The sequence below is a fragment of the Pteropus alecto genome, unplaced genomic scaffold (genome assembly GCF_000325575.1).
Source record: "Pteropus alecto unplaced genomic scaffold, ASM32557v1 scaffold67, whole genome shotgun sequence".
Taxonomy (NCBI): Eukaryota; Metazoa; Chordata; class Mammalia; order Chiroptera; family Pteropodidae; genus Pteropus; species Pteropus alecto.
The window spans coordinates 911,412-930,189 of record NW_006441061.1 but is presented as its reverse complement, the minus strand read 5'-3'; the positions used below and the strand labels follow the sequence as shown (position 1 = coordinate 930,189).

The following is an 18,778-nucleotide window of genomic DNA, read 5'->3' as shown; positions in this document are numbered from 1 at the left end:
CTTAATGAAAATATTAAGTAAGAGTTACTTGGCCATTTGCATTAGAGACACATTTTTGAATTTACTTTTTGATTTGTAGAGAAATAGAAAATGCTTCCATCTGCATTGGGGATGGAAGGGCTTCACTGGCCCTTAAAATAACTTATGTGTATTTGTTGGTACGTTATATAACTTGTCACAACATTAGTCACCACTTCTTCCATAAGGCAACATGTAAACGATCATGGATGAGCATGACTATAACTTATAATTATAGTCTAATTTGTCCTTAGTGTTTTTATCAGCTCTTTGTTTTTCTTTTTTCTTTTTTAAAGAGATTGTTATAATCTTTGGCTTCGTATAATAGAACTCTGGCAGCTATTTGAACTGAGTAAGAAACTTGTGTAGTTTAGCTTTTACTCCTTAGAATGAGGAGGCAGTAACTGTGGATAGCAATAGAGGAGTAAGCGTCATTGCCTCTACAATGCCTTCTTCTTTGAAGTCTATCTTTTATTGCAAAAGCACTGTTGAAATGATTGATTATTGAGGTATACCCTATGTTTATTTTTGTAGGGTGTTCACTAAATTATTTGGAAATAGAATTCCATTTAACAAGATCATTGGTTCTTAAAAGTGTGATCACTCGTCCAGCGGCATCAGTATTACTTGGGTACTTGTAAGAAATGCTAATTCTTGGGTCCTACCCCTGAAACTCTGGAGATGGGGTTGGAAATCTGTCTTTTAACATGTTAAAACTTGAGAATCACAGAATTGTATACTCCTATCATTTATTGAAGTATTTTAGTCTATACTTTTATTCCTTCTTAATATTTATTTGATTCTGGGTTTGTGCCAGGCACAGTTCAGATACCCAGAAAACACTAGCGGGCGTGATAGACAAAATCCTTGCTCTTCTAGAGTTTAAATTTAGAGGAGGGATGCTGACAGTAAACAAGATTGTGATAGGTATGATGTGGAAAATTAAAATTAGATGTAGAGAATTGTTGAGGAAGGGCTTTCTGAGGAGGTCAAATAAAATAAAATAAAATAAAATAAAATAAAATATCAATACAATGAGCTGTAAGCTAGGAGTGAATTTGGTGTGTATGAGGAGCAAAAAGGCCAGTGTGGCTGGAATGCAGTGGATAAGAGGAGAGAGGCATGAAATGAAATTGGAGAGATAGGTAGAGACCAGATCACGTGGGACCTTATAAGAGCTTTTTTCCTTCCTCCTTAGGGTTTTGTGTGTGTGTGTGTGTGTGTGTGTGTGTGTGTGTGTGTGTGTGTGTTAAACTACACACAACAAAATTTGCCATCTTAACCATTTAAGTTCATTGGTATTACGTACATTCATATTGTTGTGCAGCCATCATCACAATCCATTTCTGGAACTCAGATTTTGACTTTGAGTGGTATGGGAAGCTTTTGGGAGGATTTTAGGCAGGAGAGTACTGTAGTGATTGAGGTGAGGTGGTGGCGATTTGTCAGGGGTGGTAGGGTTGGGGCTGCTGAGAAGCATGAGATTCTGGATCTATTTTGATGATCAGGTCAACAGAATTTGCTGATTGGTTGACTGTGGTATGTAATTGATTGTGTCATATAAAACAAAGAGGGGCTAAGGATGATTCTCAAGTTTTTTGGTCCGAAAAACCGGTGAATTTCAGGAGATGCAGGTTAGAGGAAGAAAAGCGCCATTTGTTAAATTAGAAATGCTTCATAGATATCCAGGTGGAGATGAGTAGGCAATAGGGTAAGGGTATCTGGAGTTTCCGGGGAAATCAGGTTGGAGACTTGACTTTGGGGCTTGCCAGCATTTGTATGGTAATTAGAGCCTCGAGACTGAATGAGATCATCTAAGTAGTGAGAGTAGACAGGGAGAAATCCAGGACTAAGTTCCAGCATAGGAGAGCTTACTAAAGAAGGAATTAGCAAAGGGCAGTTGATCAGGTAGGAAGAGTACTAATAGAGAGAGATGTCCTGGAAGGAAATTGAAGTATTTCAAGAAGGAAGGCAAATTGATTAACTGTCAAGTGCTGGTGAGAGGCTGAGTGAGACAAGCATTGAGAATTGACCATTTTAGCATATTTTAGCAATGTAGACAATGAGTATAGACAAAGTTAGGGCATTCTTCACCTAGAGAGATAGCAGGTCTGTATGAATCACCTTAACGTAGTGGCACGGGTTAATGTGTTGGAGCTCTGGTGCTTAAAAATTTGGTATGTAACACCTTTGCATGCTCATGTTGGTTATTTCAGTTTTTTTAAATGGGGAAAAATAAACTTCAAAATGGAAATTTGTTCAAAAAGGTGTGGAAGCTCTGAAGAACCATTACGGAGTCCTAGGGTCCTGTAGAACACATTTTGAAAGCCATTATCTTAATCCAGAGGAATGGAATTTTGAGGTGAAATTCAGCCAGTTGCAAAATAGACTTAAGAAAGATTTGTTTAGGTTTTAGAGGCAATCTTCCTGGTGCTCTTCGGATGACCTTAGAACATTCCTTTCTTTCATCAAACACTCTTCTTTGAGATTATTTGCATGAAAGAAATACTATATGTTTCCATATAGTATTTTTCACAGTGTTTGGTGGTCAAAGGATGCTGATTTTCTAGGTCTTTTAGTGTGCTCTTGCAGGGAAAAATAAGCACAAAAAATATTCTTTAAGGTTCTTAGACTTCAGTTTACTTTGTTTGATTTCATTTTTTAAGCAAGATACTGTGATTTAGTGTCTAATTTTTAAATTATATTTGAGAAGGTATTTTTAAATATCTTGGAATTTTAGAGCATCTAACTCTTTTCAGCTGTAGATATTTATTTAAAACAAAAGCCCAAGTTTCTCTTTAGTGAAAAAATGATGATTCTTCACAAGAAGAGTAAGTAGATCCCTGATTGACAAAACACACATTCTTCCTTTTACTCCTATGGATGTAGAGGAGGTATTACTGTCTTTTATTGAATTTAAGATGCCATTATTTATAAGATGCACTATTAGTGTATTGTCCAGAAAGACAAAAAATGCTACTGTTTACAAAAGTAAGATGCAACAGATTGTAAGAAATGTGAAAATGTGGGGGAAAGTTCATCTTAGAATCAATGTAACATAGAATTTAAATGCCATTAGGTGTGAATTCTAGTTCTGGCTGCATTTCTAAGTAGCTCTGAGACTACTGACAAGTCACTTAGACACTCTGCCTCAGGTTCTGCCTGTGGTGTGATGTAATGCCTGATGTACCGACCTCTTGGGATTATAATGTGGATGAAATAAGTGAGATAATTATTTTGAAAAGTGGAATCTACCGGGTAAATTCAAGGTATTTAATTGAAATTAAACCTTAGATCTGATTAGGCAACTCAAAGTTTCTTTGAGCTTTATTGTCAGGTCTAAAATAGAATTCAGTTATTTGAAAATATAACATTTTCTTCTAAATGGTTTTTTTCAATATGGAAATATCTTTTTATTGTAGTTTTAGAATCAAAGAGAAAAGAGAAAATACAAAGATAATATAACCCCGATGTTCTCATCACTCAGAATTAACTGTTAACATTCTGTTAGTGCTGTGATCTTTTAAAAACTTATGAAATATTTGTGACGTAAAAGGACACAACAATGAACATTCACATACTTGCCATCGCCGATACAGGTGAAGCCCCCTGTGTGAAAGTGTCTCTCTCACATTTAGATTAGGATCCTGTCCTCATGATAGCCTAGTGAAACAGGATACTGTTTCTCTCGTTTCAGTCTTTAAAACCTGTAAATAAGCAAGTTAACTTCATCATATGAGTATTTTATGCTGGAATATGAGGGAGAAGCCGGCTTTGTGCTAGTGTTGCCTTGCTTTCAGTTTCCTCAAAATTCTACCTATGGCTTTGGAAATCTAGCTGTGTAAACTGGAAATGTGACATGTGTAAAATCGTAATAATGGCTAGCCAGCCTTTCATGTGCCAGACATTGTACCTAGACAGTTGTTTTTTTTTTTTTAAGTTTCACAATAATTTTGTGGTTGGGCGTTTTCATTTTATAGATTAGTAAGGCACGGCTCAGAGAAGTTGAGTAACTTGGCCAAAGTTCCATAGACGTTAGATTGTAGAGCTATTGATTTTAATCAAGGTCTGCCTTATACCACAACCTGCATGTTCTGTAGACATACCGCCTCAATCCTTGTCAGTAATCACAATCATTTTCTTTTGTAGGCAAAACCCAGAGACCACGTTTGAAGTATATGTTGAAGTGGCCTATCCTAGGACAGGTGGCACTCTTTCAGGTATTTGCATGTTCGATTATGATATGACGTGTTTGTTTATTGTATGAAATAGCCGTGCACACAGGAATATTCTAAACTGTTAAGTATGTTTAAATGTCTTTCTCTTTTATTTGTGCCCACATCAACTTAGGGAGTGGAGAATAAGTAGAGTGAACGATTTAAGTCACTGCCATAACAGGCTTGAAGTATGACTTTATTTGTTTTAATAATTAGGTTTTGGTTTGTATCTTTCACAGATGCCTGGAAGTCACCTGTTTAGGAGGAAATATCACCTTGCTAATGAGGAAGGCTTAGAATTTTAGGTTACAAAATAATATAAGAGATATGTCTATGTTATTATATAATACGTTAAGGGATGTAATAAGGAAATCTCTTACTAAACTGGAAGATGTTTGAAATGGATTTAATTTAGTAAATTTTATGTCTGCTGGTAAAAGAAGGCTGGAAATTAGTTGAAGGAAACACCTTCTCTGGCTTTAGCTTTTAGACTAAACTACTTTGGACATGTATTCCTGGACAACAGAGTCTTAGATCAGATTAGAGTATCTATCTTGTGCAGGCTGAGTATATATCACTTCTTGACCTAAAATCCTTCTTGGTTAATGAGAAAAGAACCCTTGTGACCCAGTGTTCTTTTTCTTGGTGCCTGAGAGAGTGGTGCTTTTGCCAAAGGCATGTTAGAGAGCAGCTCTTGGTCCACACACACAAACAGTTTGCATATGTTATTTGGTGTTTAGGGAGAGTGAATTTATTTGGATTAGAAACTTGGGGTAATCAGGGTTTCAATGGTAGTTATATCTTTAATTGACTCTACCACCCTTGGGCATATTTTCTCTTTCATTGTTTAGTTAAACTGTAATACTCATGAAAATACCTTCTTTTCCTACATGCTTGACATGTATAGTCAGTCCTTACAGTACAACTCTTAAATGTTGTTGGGTGGCATCTCCATTACACCTGTGACAAAATAGAATCTGAGAGAGAGAGGTCAGATAACTTACCAAGATCATATAGCTACTGTGTGGAGTAGCCAGGATTTTTGCTTCAGATACTCTTCACTCTGCTGCGTTGCTGGCTTGAGGACCATGACCATGTTGTACACCTGTCTGTGTCATCTACAGGGCTTTGCACAACATCACCAGTGTTTGTTAAAATGAATGAATTTCTCTTGATAGCAAATGGGAGATAATCGTGTGTGCTCCATTTTTTGGATTATCTAATGAAGGCTGTGAAGCATATTACAAATGGATGGTTCTAGAAGTAGGATGTGAAGTTGCCTCTTATGGTGCAAACCACTGGACTGGGAGGGTTACTGAGTCTGCACATGCGGCAGCCTCTGTGTGGGCCGACTTTACAGAGTAACCATTTGATGATGGCTCTGATTTGGCAGATAAATTAAAGGACAACAATTTTTCTTATTTCTGCAGTTGCTAATGTTTTTCCCACAAAGTTAGATTGAATTTTTAAAAAGATATGAACAAAATTTGAAAAGTCAAATAGGGTGGGAGAAGGAACAAAATGAAGTCTTTATCTTCTTCTGTTAACCCGGTGATCTAATTCCTCTCCCTTCTTGCACACAACTCCTTTCTTGCTTACCTTTTTACTTTAATTTTAAAAACTTTATTTTGAAAATATCATAACACATAGAAGTTACAAGAATAGTCAAGCGCATGTACCCTTTCCTTAGACTCATCAGTTGTTACTTTTTAGCCATTTTTGCTTTACTCTACATGTATATCCATGTAATTTTTGCTGAATCACTTGAGGATAAGTTACAGACGTTGTGGCCCTTCCTTCAGCCTAAATTCTTCAGAATATATCTCCTAAGAATAAGGACATTTTCTTACATAACTCTAGTACAGCTATTGAGATAAGAAATTTAACACTGATGAAATGTCAGCTGCTCAAATTTAAATCTGACCACTTGCCCCAGTAGTGTCTTCTATGGCATCTTCCCCTCTGACTCAAGATCCAGTTCAGGATCACACAGTCATTTATTTTCACATCTGTTTAGTTTCTTTTAGTATGGAATAGTTTTGTAGCTTTTCCTTACCTTTTATGACATATTTTTGAAGATTCTAGGGTTTTTTGTTTTTTTTTCATAGAAAATCCACAAATTTGGATCTGATTGTATCCTGATGATTAGCTTCAGGTAATGGGTTTTTTGGCAGGAGTATCTAAAACATATTGTGTATCACAACCAGGAGGCACATGATGTCTGTCCCATTACTTGCGGAAAAAGTGCATTAAACTTATATATATACAGCTTACATAATTATAAAGTTGGTACCCATGTTACTGCTATCTAGGTTAAGAAATATAATCTTCTAAGGAAATACTGAGGGATCCTTAGGCCTTGGTCCTGTGCTTTAGAGTAGTGGTCCCCAGCCTTTTTGGCACCAGGGACTGGTGGTGCTCCTATGAGAATTTAATGCCTGATGATGATTTGAGGTGGAGCTGAGGCAGTGATGCTGGTGCTGGGGAGCGGCTGCAGATACAGATGAAGCTTTATTCACTGGCCTGCTGCTCCCGCCCCCTGCTGTGTGGCCCAGTTCCTAACAGGCCACAGACTGGTACCGGTCCTCAGCCCGGGGGTTGGGGACCCCTGCTTTAGGCAGCCCTGCTTTAGTTCTTTTCCATGGGGCAAGGAGTCTGTGGGGCTTATGGAACATGCCCACTTGGAGCCTGAACCTGTCTGTCCTAGACCATGCTTTGAGTACTTAGGATCTCAGACTTTCTTGCTTAGTGGCCCCGAGCTTATTTCCAGAGCGTGTGCGAGTTTCTTCCTGAGGTAATCTTTCTGAGGGTTAGATTGGGCTGCTGGTGTATACACCCCTAGGCCCAAGAGATGGCCCAAGGGTGGCTGTTTGTAGGGAGTAGGGTATGGGATGGAGCTTGGACTTGAGTGGAGGTGAAGGCACATTTGTGCGTGAGGTCCTTTGGCAGTACGGGATGGAGAAGGGAGCTGTGGGCAGTGGGCCAGTGGTCAGTTTCCCCTGCACCACCACATTTTCACATGAAACTCTAAGAAACCCTCAGATTCTCAGTATGAATTTAGTCCTCCAGGCAGTTATAAATGCATATTTATCATAATAGGAGGATAGAACAGATTTTATTTAATAGTTTGTAAGCTTATTTCATATCTTTTAAATATTCAGACATATTGGTACGTGGCCTTTATCTGTGCTCTTGCCCAGGCCCTCTTAATGTTAGAGGTGTGTCTGGCCTGTGCCCCAGAGGTAACTCTCTCCCTTTCTCCAGAGGTAACTGCTATTCTGACTCTTAGGATAATCATTTGTGTTTCTTTATAGTTTTAACACACAAGTATACGTCCTTGAGTTTTATAGAAATAGAATTATTCTGTGTGAAGTTTTGCTGCTTTTTTACTCAAGATTATGTTTGTAAGGGTCCTCCATGTTGTTATGCTAGATGTAGTCATTTGTTTTCATTGCGCTGTAATACACTGTAGGATTATATCTCAGTTTATCCATTCTGCTGTTGAAAACCCTTGAAGTTGTTCAGTTTTGGACTATTACAAGCAGTGCTGCTGTGATCTTTTTTGTACATGAATACTAGAGCACATATACATATTTCTATAGGATAGGTACTATGATTACTGGATCTCGCTAAACTTTTTTCAAAATCGATTATGCTCGTCTGCATTCCCTCTAGCAGCATTTGGTAGTCCTTACTTAGCTCTACTACTTCATCAGTCTTTGGTACAATTAGATTTGTTGATTTTTTTTTTTTTTTTGCCAATCTGATGGTCCAGTAGTAGTATCTCTTTGTTGTTTTTATTTGCATTTTCCTGATGACTAATGAGATTGAGCACCTTTTCATATACTTATTGGCTTCTTGAATAACTTTTTTAAAAAAGTGTCTGTTCAAGTCTCTTGCTCATTTTTTAAATTGAGTTTTCTATCTTTTCTTTATTGATTTAGGAGAAATTATATATTATGCATATTAATTATCTGCTTGTATATGTTGCAAATACCTTCTCTTGCTTGTCTTTCACTCTTTGGTACCTTTGGTCAAAACTTACTGATTTTAATGTAGTACAACTTTTCAATATTTTCCTACCCTACAGATATGAAGATATTTTCCTATATTTTCTAATGAGAAATTTATAGTTTTGCCTTTCATGTTTAGTCTTTAATCTACCAGGAACTTTAGTTTTCTATTAGATGATTAATATCCAGAAAAGTTAAACTCTATATTTGATTCCTTATCCATGATTTTTAAAAATTGAGAAACTAAATAAAGCCAGATTACTAAGATATACTACTACTCTACTTAAAAAATATTTCTATAAAATGAACACATACTTCTAAATCATACCTAAAAAAATTACCTCACAATAAAAAAAATGACACATGCGAGAAAGGCCAGTAAGAAATATTACTAGACTTTAAAGACGGTTCCTTTTTTCATCAGTAACTTTCAATGTCTGTACTACCGAAGACGTATATCGTAAACTCTCATGTGTTCTGTGTTCTGAAGAGCATTCCATGATATCCGTGAAACAGATATGTCATCTGTCAGTTCTACTTAGACATTGCATCAAGACCTCTGACACTGAATGGAATACCGTCCACACATTGTGCAAACTGAACTCATGGTGCTGGTTACTTTCTTTGGGAAATTGTAAGATTTCCCTAGTTGCTATTACTGGTGAATAAACTGCCACTAAATATTTGATTTCAGATACCTTTTGTCTGCCTCTAAAACCTCCTTGTTCAGTTTTAATAAAACTTGTCATATTTGCCTTTTTCTGCTATTATTTAATGCATTATTTTTGCCATTGTAATAATTGCAAAGAATCTGCCTTAAAATTAGTCTTTGCTCCTTGGATCTGCATCTCTGATCTCTGCCAAAGTATCTGAGCAAATTTAGGTATAAACCTTTCGCTATACAGTACTAGTGTCTGGGCATAATCTTCTCTTTGAAGTTCGTTTGCATCCCCCAGAGGGATTAATTCCCTGCTGTGAGAAGGTGGGTTAGAAAGCACTGAGACTACTTTACCGGTCTTTAATTGGGGGATTTAGTATACATTTTGTTCTATAAACTTCTGTGGGAGTTTCATTCTTACAATTTTTCTTATATTGTGGTATGTTATGTTCTCACTGTAAATAAAAAATTCTACAAATTTTCTCAAGTTATTTGAGTACATATTGGCAGGTTATCCTGGTGTGTTTTTTTCTATTTTTAAATTTTTAGTAGTTCGTTTTCTGATTAGTTTTTGAGTATGTATAAAATTTAAAATTTTTGAAAATTTACTAAGAAAAAATCATAACTCAGTAATAACTACTGTTAATGTTTTGGTCTGTTTATTTCCTTGTGGTCTTTTGTGTATGTGTGTAAATAAAATATATAAACTTCTCCTGAACTCCTAAATGTGTGTGTTTTTCTTGTTCCCTCCCCAAATTAATCAGTTTTTCCTAAAATTATTAATATAGCTTTGTAAAAATCATTTCACTTGCTATGAATTTTACATCATATTTACAAGCTATATTTACTAATAATTAGATCTTTAGATTGTTTTCACTTACAACAGTTCTCCTGTTGTAATTAATGCCAGCGAACATCTTTGTGTATAACGATTGCTATTTAGGTACGTGACTTTAATGCTTTAAAAAGAACTTGCATCATTTTGAGTAGATCTTTGATCTACTCCGTTAATTTTTTTATGTTTTATTTTTTTGCCACACCCCATTTTGTGTATCCTAATTTGTATATTTGTACAAGAACCCACCTTTGCATAGTGATCCCAGAAAACCGATACAGTCATCCCGGGCTGTGGAAGCTCCAGAGCTGTGTTTAGTCTGTCTGACTGAAGGTCTCAGAAGAGGGTGCTCTTGCAAGAGGGACGGGCTTGCCCGGTCCCATGATCAGCTGGTACTGGCTGTGCTGAAACTCTGGAATGCATTTCAAACACAAGTGTCTCATTACAGCTGGCATCTCTGAGCCTGCTGCGGGCACTGTTCTTGGCCAGGCGCTTAGCACTGGGAGAGTGGCAGCATCAGGTTCTCAAGGCTCTTTGGCAGGCTAGCTTCCTCCTGTGTCAGCTCCCCTCCCAGCATTTTTAATGCATTAGTCCAATGGCCACCTTTTAAAAAGAAATGGGTAGTCAAGTTGACAGACTGTCGTGAGAATTCTGTGAAAGGAATGCTCTAGACATGGTGCTTTGATTAGCTGAGATTTTCAACTTAGTGTTTAATAGTAATCTTAAAAAAAAAAAAAGAAGGTAAAAAGAAACAAACAAAAAAACCCACCCCCAAATCCCAGATCCTCTGCTTTAAAATCGCTCTTGAATGTGTCTGTTCACATTTCTGTATTAGCACTATCATGAAGAAAACTGAGTCTTGGCCAGCTTAAGGTGTTGAGAGCCGGAGTTGTTAGTCTGAACTTTAGCTTTCCCTTCATAGGACTCTGATTCTAGTTTTGCCTGAATCTGTGAGTGCAGAAGGTGCTCAACGTTATTAGGTCCTTTAAAAAGATAAACAGTTTATCCTGTGTCTCTAGAAGTGGAGTGGAGGGGGAAAAAAAAACCCTTTTAAGAGTCGTTTTACTTTATATTAAAATATTCTTAGAAGTATTAACTAATAATTTTATGATTTTTCAGTAAGAATATAATAAATCACAGCAAGCTTTGGAAGAACGATAATAAAATGGCCAACTTTTATTGAGTTTTTATTATGTCCCACTCACTTGTCTTAAAATGACTTTGTTAAATCTTGAACAGCCCTCTAAGATGGGTCTTATTTTTGAGGAAACAGCCTCAGAGAGGTTAATTTACTTGCCTCTTTGGTTGGACAGCCACCAAGTAGTAGAATCAGGATATTAACTTCATTTCTGTGGCATCTTCCCCCAAACAACTGGCTAATATAACTTGCACATGAGTAGTTAGAAAAAGCGGATAATGTTAATGTGAAGGAGGAGAAATCAGCTTTGTATAGGAAACCAAGGGAGAGGCAGTTTTCATTCATGAACTCTAAGAGTTTCTTACATATTTTTTTAAATTTTGGATGAGTTAGCATGATTACTTGAGCTTTATTTTTCTTCTCTTGAATTTTTTTAGTGAAAATGAATCCATATTATGGGGTATTAAGTGTGGGCCCTGATTTGTAGTTGGGACACATTACCAGTCGCTCAGAAGACGTGGATTACTTAAAAACCTTTGCAATTTTTTCCTGACTCTTAAGTACTTAGTCATGCTACTTAGAAAATATCTCATTTGGGATAGACTTATGGAACCTCCTCTCACTGTACTTTTTAAGCTGATTTCAAAAAGTCGGGCAACTTTTAGAATTGTGATGCGCCTTGGTTTTTTTCTGAGGATTGTTATAATGATTATTTCTTTAAACTAGAGGTGAGCCGAGTGTGAGCTCATTGTAATAAAGCTTTTGCCCACCACCTAATGAAGTAGGAATATTATCTCAATTATATAGGTAAGAAAAATAGCATTCTTTGAGGACAGAGGTGATATCTTTCTTGTACCTGGATGTTCCAACAGCCAGAATAGTAGGCCCTCCATTAATATTGAACGATGAAAGCTTGGAGAATGGAAGCAGCTTGTGCAAAGGACAGAGTTGGAGTTTGAACTCTAGCCTGACTGTATTCTTTAAACAAACTTAGGAAAATTGTGATACAAATTATATATATGTGTGTATGTGTACACTTTAAAGAATAAGTGAAAGTGCATGTACCTGCCGTTCAACATCAGAAATTGATCTTTGAAGCGCCCCCTCAAGTTGCCTTTCTCTACTGAGATCACATTTTGAGTTTTACTGTAATTGTATATTCCAGCTTGAAGCTCATGCTTTTAGTACACTGTGCTGATGCTCTAAATTGGTTATATAGAATGACTTCGAATTGCTTCTTAAAAAGTAACGAAAAGTGAGCCATAGATTTTATTATTTAATGTTTAGTTATTTGAAGCTGATTCCAGATTTCTTCCTGTTCCTAAATTGTGCATTATAGGGGCCATCTGGATATACATGACGATATCGGAGAGTCTCACAATTTTTGGTAACTCATGACAGTGTGGTTCTTCTTGCTGTGTTTGTGGTTCACTGTGTTAGGTGTTTGGCCCTGTTGGTGGACCTAGAATTCATTGATCTGCTAACAATGAAATCCATGTGAGCAGCCAGTTTATCGATTTTATTTTTAAAAAATCAAAATGCCAATCTGAGAGGCTCATTTTCTTAACTATAAAATGGGAGCCCTAATGGTGCCTGCTTTATGGAGCTGACAGGATCAAGTGGGAATACACAGTGCACGGGACATGGCACGTTCCTAATAAATGGGAGCAGTTGTTACTTAAGACTTGTTTTAAAACATTTAATTTTTTGTAAAAAGTTTTAGGTTCACGGCAAAATTTAGAGGAAGATACAGAGATTTCCCACATACCCCCTGCCATACACTTGCACAGCTGTCCCCATTATCAACATTTTTCACCAGAGTGTACATTTGTACAACTGAGGAACAAACCTGCATTGACACATCATAATCAAAGTCTGTTTATGTCACAGTTTACTCTTGATGTTGTGTATTCTGTGAGTTTGGACACATGTATGATGACATGCACCCATCCTTATAATATTACACGAAGAGTTTTCAGGGCCCTAAAAATCCTATGTGCTTTGCCTATTTATCCCTCCACGTCCCCAACCGCTGGCAACCACTGATCTTTTTACTGTCTCCATGGTTTTGTCATTTCCAGAATGTTATATAGGTGGGTTAATACAGTATGTAGCCTTTTCAGATGAACTTCTTTCACCTGGCGTTATGCACTTAAGATTCCTCTGTGTCTCTTCATGGCGTGATAAAAGGACATCTTGGTTGCTTCCAAGTTTTGGCATTTATGAATAAAGCTGCCGTAAACATCTGTGTGCAGATTTGTCATGTGGACATGTTTTCAACTTCTCAGGTAAATACCAAGGAGCGTGATTGCTAGATCCTATGGTAAGTGTATAGTTTTGTATGAAACCGCCAAATGCTCTGCCAAAGTGGCTGTACCATTTTCCATTCTCTAGCAGTGCATGAGAGTTCCTGTTGCTCTACATCCTCACCAGCATTTGGTGTTGTCAGTGTTCTGGATTTTGGCCATTCTAATAGGAGTGCAGTGGTATCTCATTGTTATACTGTGCATTTCTCTGATGACAGATGTGGAGCATCTTTTCAAATGCTTATTTTCCATCGGAACATCTTCTCTGGTTAGGTGTCTGTTAAGATCTTTGTCCCAGTTTTTAATTGGGCTGTTTATTTTTTTATTTTTTGAGTATTAAGAGTTCTTTGTATATTTTGGATAGCAGTTCTTTATTAAATGTTATTTGAAAATATTTTCTTCCAGTCTGTGGCTTGTCCTCTATTCTCTTAACATTGTCTTTGGCAGAGCAGAAGTTTCAAATTTTAACAAAGTCCAGTTTATCAGTTGTTTCTCTCATGGGTTGTGCCTGTGGTATTGTATCTAAAAAGTCATTGCCGTTACCCTGGAGCATCTCTGTTTTGTCCTATGTTATCTTCCAGGAGTTTTATAGTTTTGTGTTTTACCTTTAGGTTATGATCTATTTTGAGTTCATTTTTGTGAAAGGTGTAAGGAAGGTCTGTGTCTAGAGTCAGTTTTTTGTATGTGGATGTCCAATTGTTCTAGTACCATTTGTTGAAAAGACTGTCTTTGCTCCTCCGTAATGTCCTTGCTCCTTCCCAAAGATCAGTTGACTATTTATGTGGGTCTATTTTTGGGCCTTCTATTTTGTCCCATTGATCTTTTTGTTTATTCTTTAACCTATACCGTCCTGCGTTGGTTCCTGTAGCTTTATAGTAAGTCTTAAAGTCAGTGTCGGTCTTCTGACTTTGTTCTCCTTCAATATTGTCTTAGCTCTTCTGAATTTTTTGCCTCTCCATATAAACTTTAGAATTAATTTGTCAATATCCACAAAATAACTTGCTGGTATTTCAATTGCAATTGCATTTAATCTATATAGACCAAGTTGCGAAGAACTGACATATTGACGATATTCAGTGTTTTATCCATGAACATGGAATATCTCTCTATTCTTCAGTTTTGTTCCTCAGAGTTTTGTGGCTCTTCTCATACAGTTCTTGTACATATTTTTGTTAGATTTATACCTAAGTAGCTGTTATTTCAAATTATTGTTTTTGTGTAAGGCAAGAGTTCTTACCTGTGTAGAACTCTGCTCTTTAGCAATTGTTATCAAGCTAACCTGGTTGTAAAACAGAAACTAAAGTAAAATTAACTAGCCAAAGTAGATTTTTTCAGAATCCATGCATTCAAACTTAAATCCTTTATTCATGGAAAAACCCTTAGCTTATGCCCTATGCACTTTGATTTATCCTGAAGATTTTTCTGATAATATTGCTCAGTAAAGTTACTGATCATGTGTTATTAGAATTCTTTTTATTGTAAGTGGAGAAGCCCGGTCAAATCTGGCTTGAGTAAAACAGGGAATTTATTGGTTCTCAATACTGAGAAATGCATTGATAAAACTGTCTTTGTGTTTTGCTGGATTAGGTGTCCTACTTATATTTTCAGAGATTTGTCATCTCTTTATCTCTTGGTTTTCTGTCTTCGGTGTTGGGTTCATTTTTGGACAAGTGCTCCTTATACAATGGCATAGATGGCGAGTAGCAAATCCAGGCTTATATTCTTTTAGCCAGTTTAGTTACCCAAGTGGAAAAAAGAGTGTCTTACATCATTTTGAGCCATAGTCCCAGAGCCGATTGTACTAGGCCCTGTTTGGGTCATAGGTCAGTCTGTGAACCAATCACATGATTCTGAGTGGGTGACTGAGATGCTGACTGGGGGATCAGGGAGGATGTGTGTGGGGGCCTATTCCGTGCCACCTGGATTCCGTGGCCTGAGAATGGGGTGGGCAGTTCCTCAGAGGGAATTCTGATGCCGTTACCAGAGAAGGGAGGGTGGATGCTGGACAGTCAAAGCAGACGTCCGCTGCAGTCACCAGGAAAATGTTTTATTCAAAATACTTTTTTCAAAAAAGCAGTGGGATGTATAATCTAGTTTGGAGAAATTTACAACCAAAATGATTAAGTTTCAGTACTTAAAAATGTAAGCCTTTAGCTTTCTCAGAAACTGCCATATAAACCTGATTTCCCCAGGAGTCTGTCTATATGACTGAGGTCTTATTTTCATACATCTAATTTCTAGTTAAAGTTCTTTAATCACTTGTTCTTAGAGCACTCAGTTTAGGTTCAGCACTGCTGGACTCTATGGAAAGTGAGGTGTAAGCTTTATAAAACAGGAACTAGACCTCATGTTTCAAATGCTTAGGAGACCTTTTTTTTATTTTTTTTAAAACCTTTAGGAAATTGTATTCTAGCTTTTGAACTTCTTTTGGTATTATTTCACAACACATTTTGCATTCCCTGCTTTATGTTACATTGAAAACATGCAGTCTGCTCAAAGGCTTTCATTAGAAAAAGAAAGCTTTACTGAAGATATCACTACGAGCTTGCTTTGCCCAGCAGGAAACTTTAATAAATCGTTTGATTTAAAGACAGTTCTCCTACCTTTAATGTGTTCTTAGGCATTAGAAGTTTATGCTATTGCAAAGCCACATTCGAAGAGAAGATAGGTGCAGATGAATTGTCGTCTAGATTATAACAATGTCATTAAGTATTTTCATGGGTAATTTGTAATAAAAACAATGTAATGGAAAGACCGTAGGGTTTGACATCAGTTTCTTCTGCCACTCACCAATTGTTTGACTTTGGGAAAGTTATTTAAACTGAATTCTAGTTTGCCTTTTGTTTAAGTGGGACTTATATGTATTTGGCAGGTTGTTTTGTAAATTAGAGACAATATGTATTAAATGCCTAATATAGAAACTGGTACAAGTTAGGTGTTCTTGTGGTGACTTAATTCAACATCATTCTTAAGTGGAAAACAAACAAACAAAAAAACCCAACTTCAAACCAAAAGCAAACAATAAAACTTTCTGCAATTGTGATTTTGTTAAGATATTAAATCCTTCTGATATAGAATTCTTTTGAAAGGTTTAAATACTAGAATAATAGTGAGATGAAGATATGAAACTTTGCTGAGGAAAAGAAAACTGAATGACCAATTTTCTTTTTCAGAAAATGTAGGATTCTGAGTTATTTCCAGAAAAACACATTTTGGACACATGGATGATTTCAAATGATCGATCTATATATTTTTCCCCCTCTGCTTACATGTCACCATTAAACTTAAGAACCCAACGATCAATCCTCAGTTACCGGAATTTTTTTATTTAAGCTGTCTACTTGTGAGAAGAGCCAGATGCCAAGAAAATAAGCTGGTATCAGAGATTTATTAAAACAGCCCATTTCTGGAATATGGTCAATAGTTAGTGTATATTTAGCTCAGTTTTCTGTCCTTAGCAGTAATCATCACTGATACTCAGAATGATGGAATTGGCTTCTAGAACATCAAAGGGAAGCATTCCATTAGTTTGTTAGGTTGTGTTTACTATGAAAGGAAAATTGACAAAAGTATTTGGGAAAGATTTTCTACAAAAACTGCAGTAAAACATTTTCATCATGGCTCTCGATGAAGTAGAAAGTCAGCTAAGCAGAACATTTATTTCCTCTTCTTACTAAATATTTTGGTTAATAAAAGTTCCTTCCCACCCCCAACTTCAAAGGTACAGTTAGCAAAATCTAGTTAAGAGCATGGTTTCAAGAATCAGACCATCTGGGTTCAAGTTTCAACACTACCACTATGGTTTATGTCCCTGTGCGTTTTGGGCAAATTACTTAATCTCTCTTGTCTTAGTTTCCTAAACTGTAAAATGGGGCTGATGAGGATAATACCTCATGGTGTTATTGTAAAGTTCAAATGAGAAAAAAATATTAAAGAATTAAGCACAGGAATGGCACAGAGTACCTCTCAGTGTGAACTACCATTAAAGAAAAATAAGTTGGATTTGCATGCTAGAAGTCAAGGCTCATCAGGGATCTGAAGTGGAAAAATGTCACCTGTTCCCATTCTAGGCGCTTTCTTTCTGCCCACATGATGGCAGGACGTTGGGACCAGATCTAAGTCAGGTCCAGGGCCTTTGGAAGGCTTGACTAGGTTTCTTTCTTGCCTCCAGCAGCCCCAGCAAGTCCGGTTTAGGTTCTTAAAAAAGTTCTTGGTCCCTGGGGTTGACCCTGGAACAAGCTGACCCATTTTCCCTTGTGTTGGCTGGGTAGAGATTGAGTCGACTCAGGTTTTATTTGGGTTTGTCTGGACCTGCTGCTGGGTAAAAGCTTGCGCGTCTAGACCCAACTTAGGGTTGATCACTGCTACATTTCCCCATTTTCTATTACACTTCATCCAATCAGCAGTATTTCATAAAGGCCTGCTGTGTGATAGGTGCTGGGGTGGGGGACATTCCAGACAGAAGGCAAGTATTTGCAAAGCCACGGAGGAATAGTTTATTTCTCTTTTTATTAATAAAAAAAGTGTGACTTTTAGTCAGATTATGATCAGCTTGAGGGGACTCTGTATGATCAAGCTCCTTCTGACTGTCATTTCCACAAGGGCAGAGACCTTGGCTTCCTTGGTTCACTGATACGTCCCCAAGCACCTACAACAGTACGTTGTGTATAGTAGGCACTCAGTACATATTTGTTGGACAAATGAATGAATTGACACAATTCCAACTGATTGCAGCGAACCTTGATATTTAGTCTCTGCAGTTTTATTGTTGATAAAATACCTCATTTCCAGTAGGTTGAATGGCTGCTCAGTGTGCTACATTCTATTTTTAAATGGAAATCCTGGGGAGGGCATTTATGTTAGAAGCCACACTTATCTTGCAGTTTTCTCTCGAGTGATTTTTCTGGAAGATACTTTTCCGCCTTTTCTATGAGCAGATGTGCTCAGGAAAAAAAGTTTGGAGGAAGGCGTGTTCACGTTTGTCGCACTAGGCGAGGAATGCCTTTTCCTCCCCATTTAGTAAGTGTCCATCAGACTTCCCAGAGTACAATGAGGCTTTTACCCCAGTCCCGGCAGCCCATACTTTTTGCATTTTAGGCTTTTTCTGCCACCCCTGGGAAACTGCCTGGTGGTCTGGCATCATGGGAATTTGTCTCACTAAAAGCTGATTCCCCACCCTCTCTGTTAGCAGAAGCAGTGGGTGTAGTGGGAAAAGCTCTGGGCTTGGGTCTGAATCCTGGCTCTGCAGCTAACAGCCATCTGACCTTGGGGAAGTTATTCATCTTTTTTCTTGACTTTTCTCATTTGCAAATATGAGTTTGATAATGCTTATCTTTTAGGGTTGCTGTGAGGATTAAAAAAATACTAACTACAAAATAATTAACAGTGCCTAGTTAGTTTTCTTTATTCTGTCACATCAAAGCACTGTTTTCCACTCTTTTAGCCTTCTGCCACAAAAGAACACCTATGTTATTTTTCGTAGCTTGGAGGACTATAAAGTCCTTGAAACGCTTGATAATGATTTTCTGTGTGTGTTTTTTTTTTTTTTTTTTGAAAACATTGGGGATTTTTTTATTTTTTTTCCAAAAACTGG

At 37.1% G+C, this 18,778-nt stretch overlaps 1 protein-coding gene across 1 annotated transcript in view; it reads left to right on the top strand.

Moving 5' to 3' along the window:
- Positions 1 to 4,173: 4,173 nt before the first annotated feature.
- Positions 4,174 to 18,778, top strand: part of DENND1A (DENN domain containing 1A) — a 428,365-nt gene continuing 413,760 nt past the window's right edge. The window contains exon 1 of the mRNA XM_025051273.1: positions 4,174 to 4,238. The gene's annotated coding sequence lies outside the window, so the exon portion shown is untranslated. The remainder of the gene's footprint in view (positions 4,239 to 18,778) is intronic.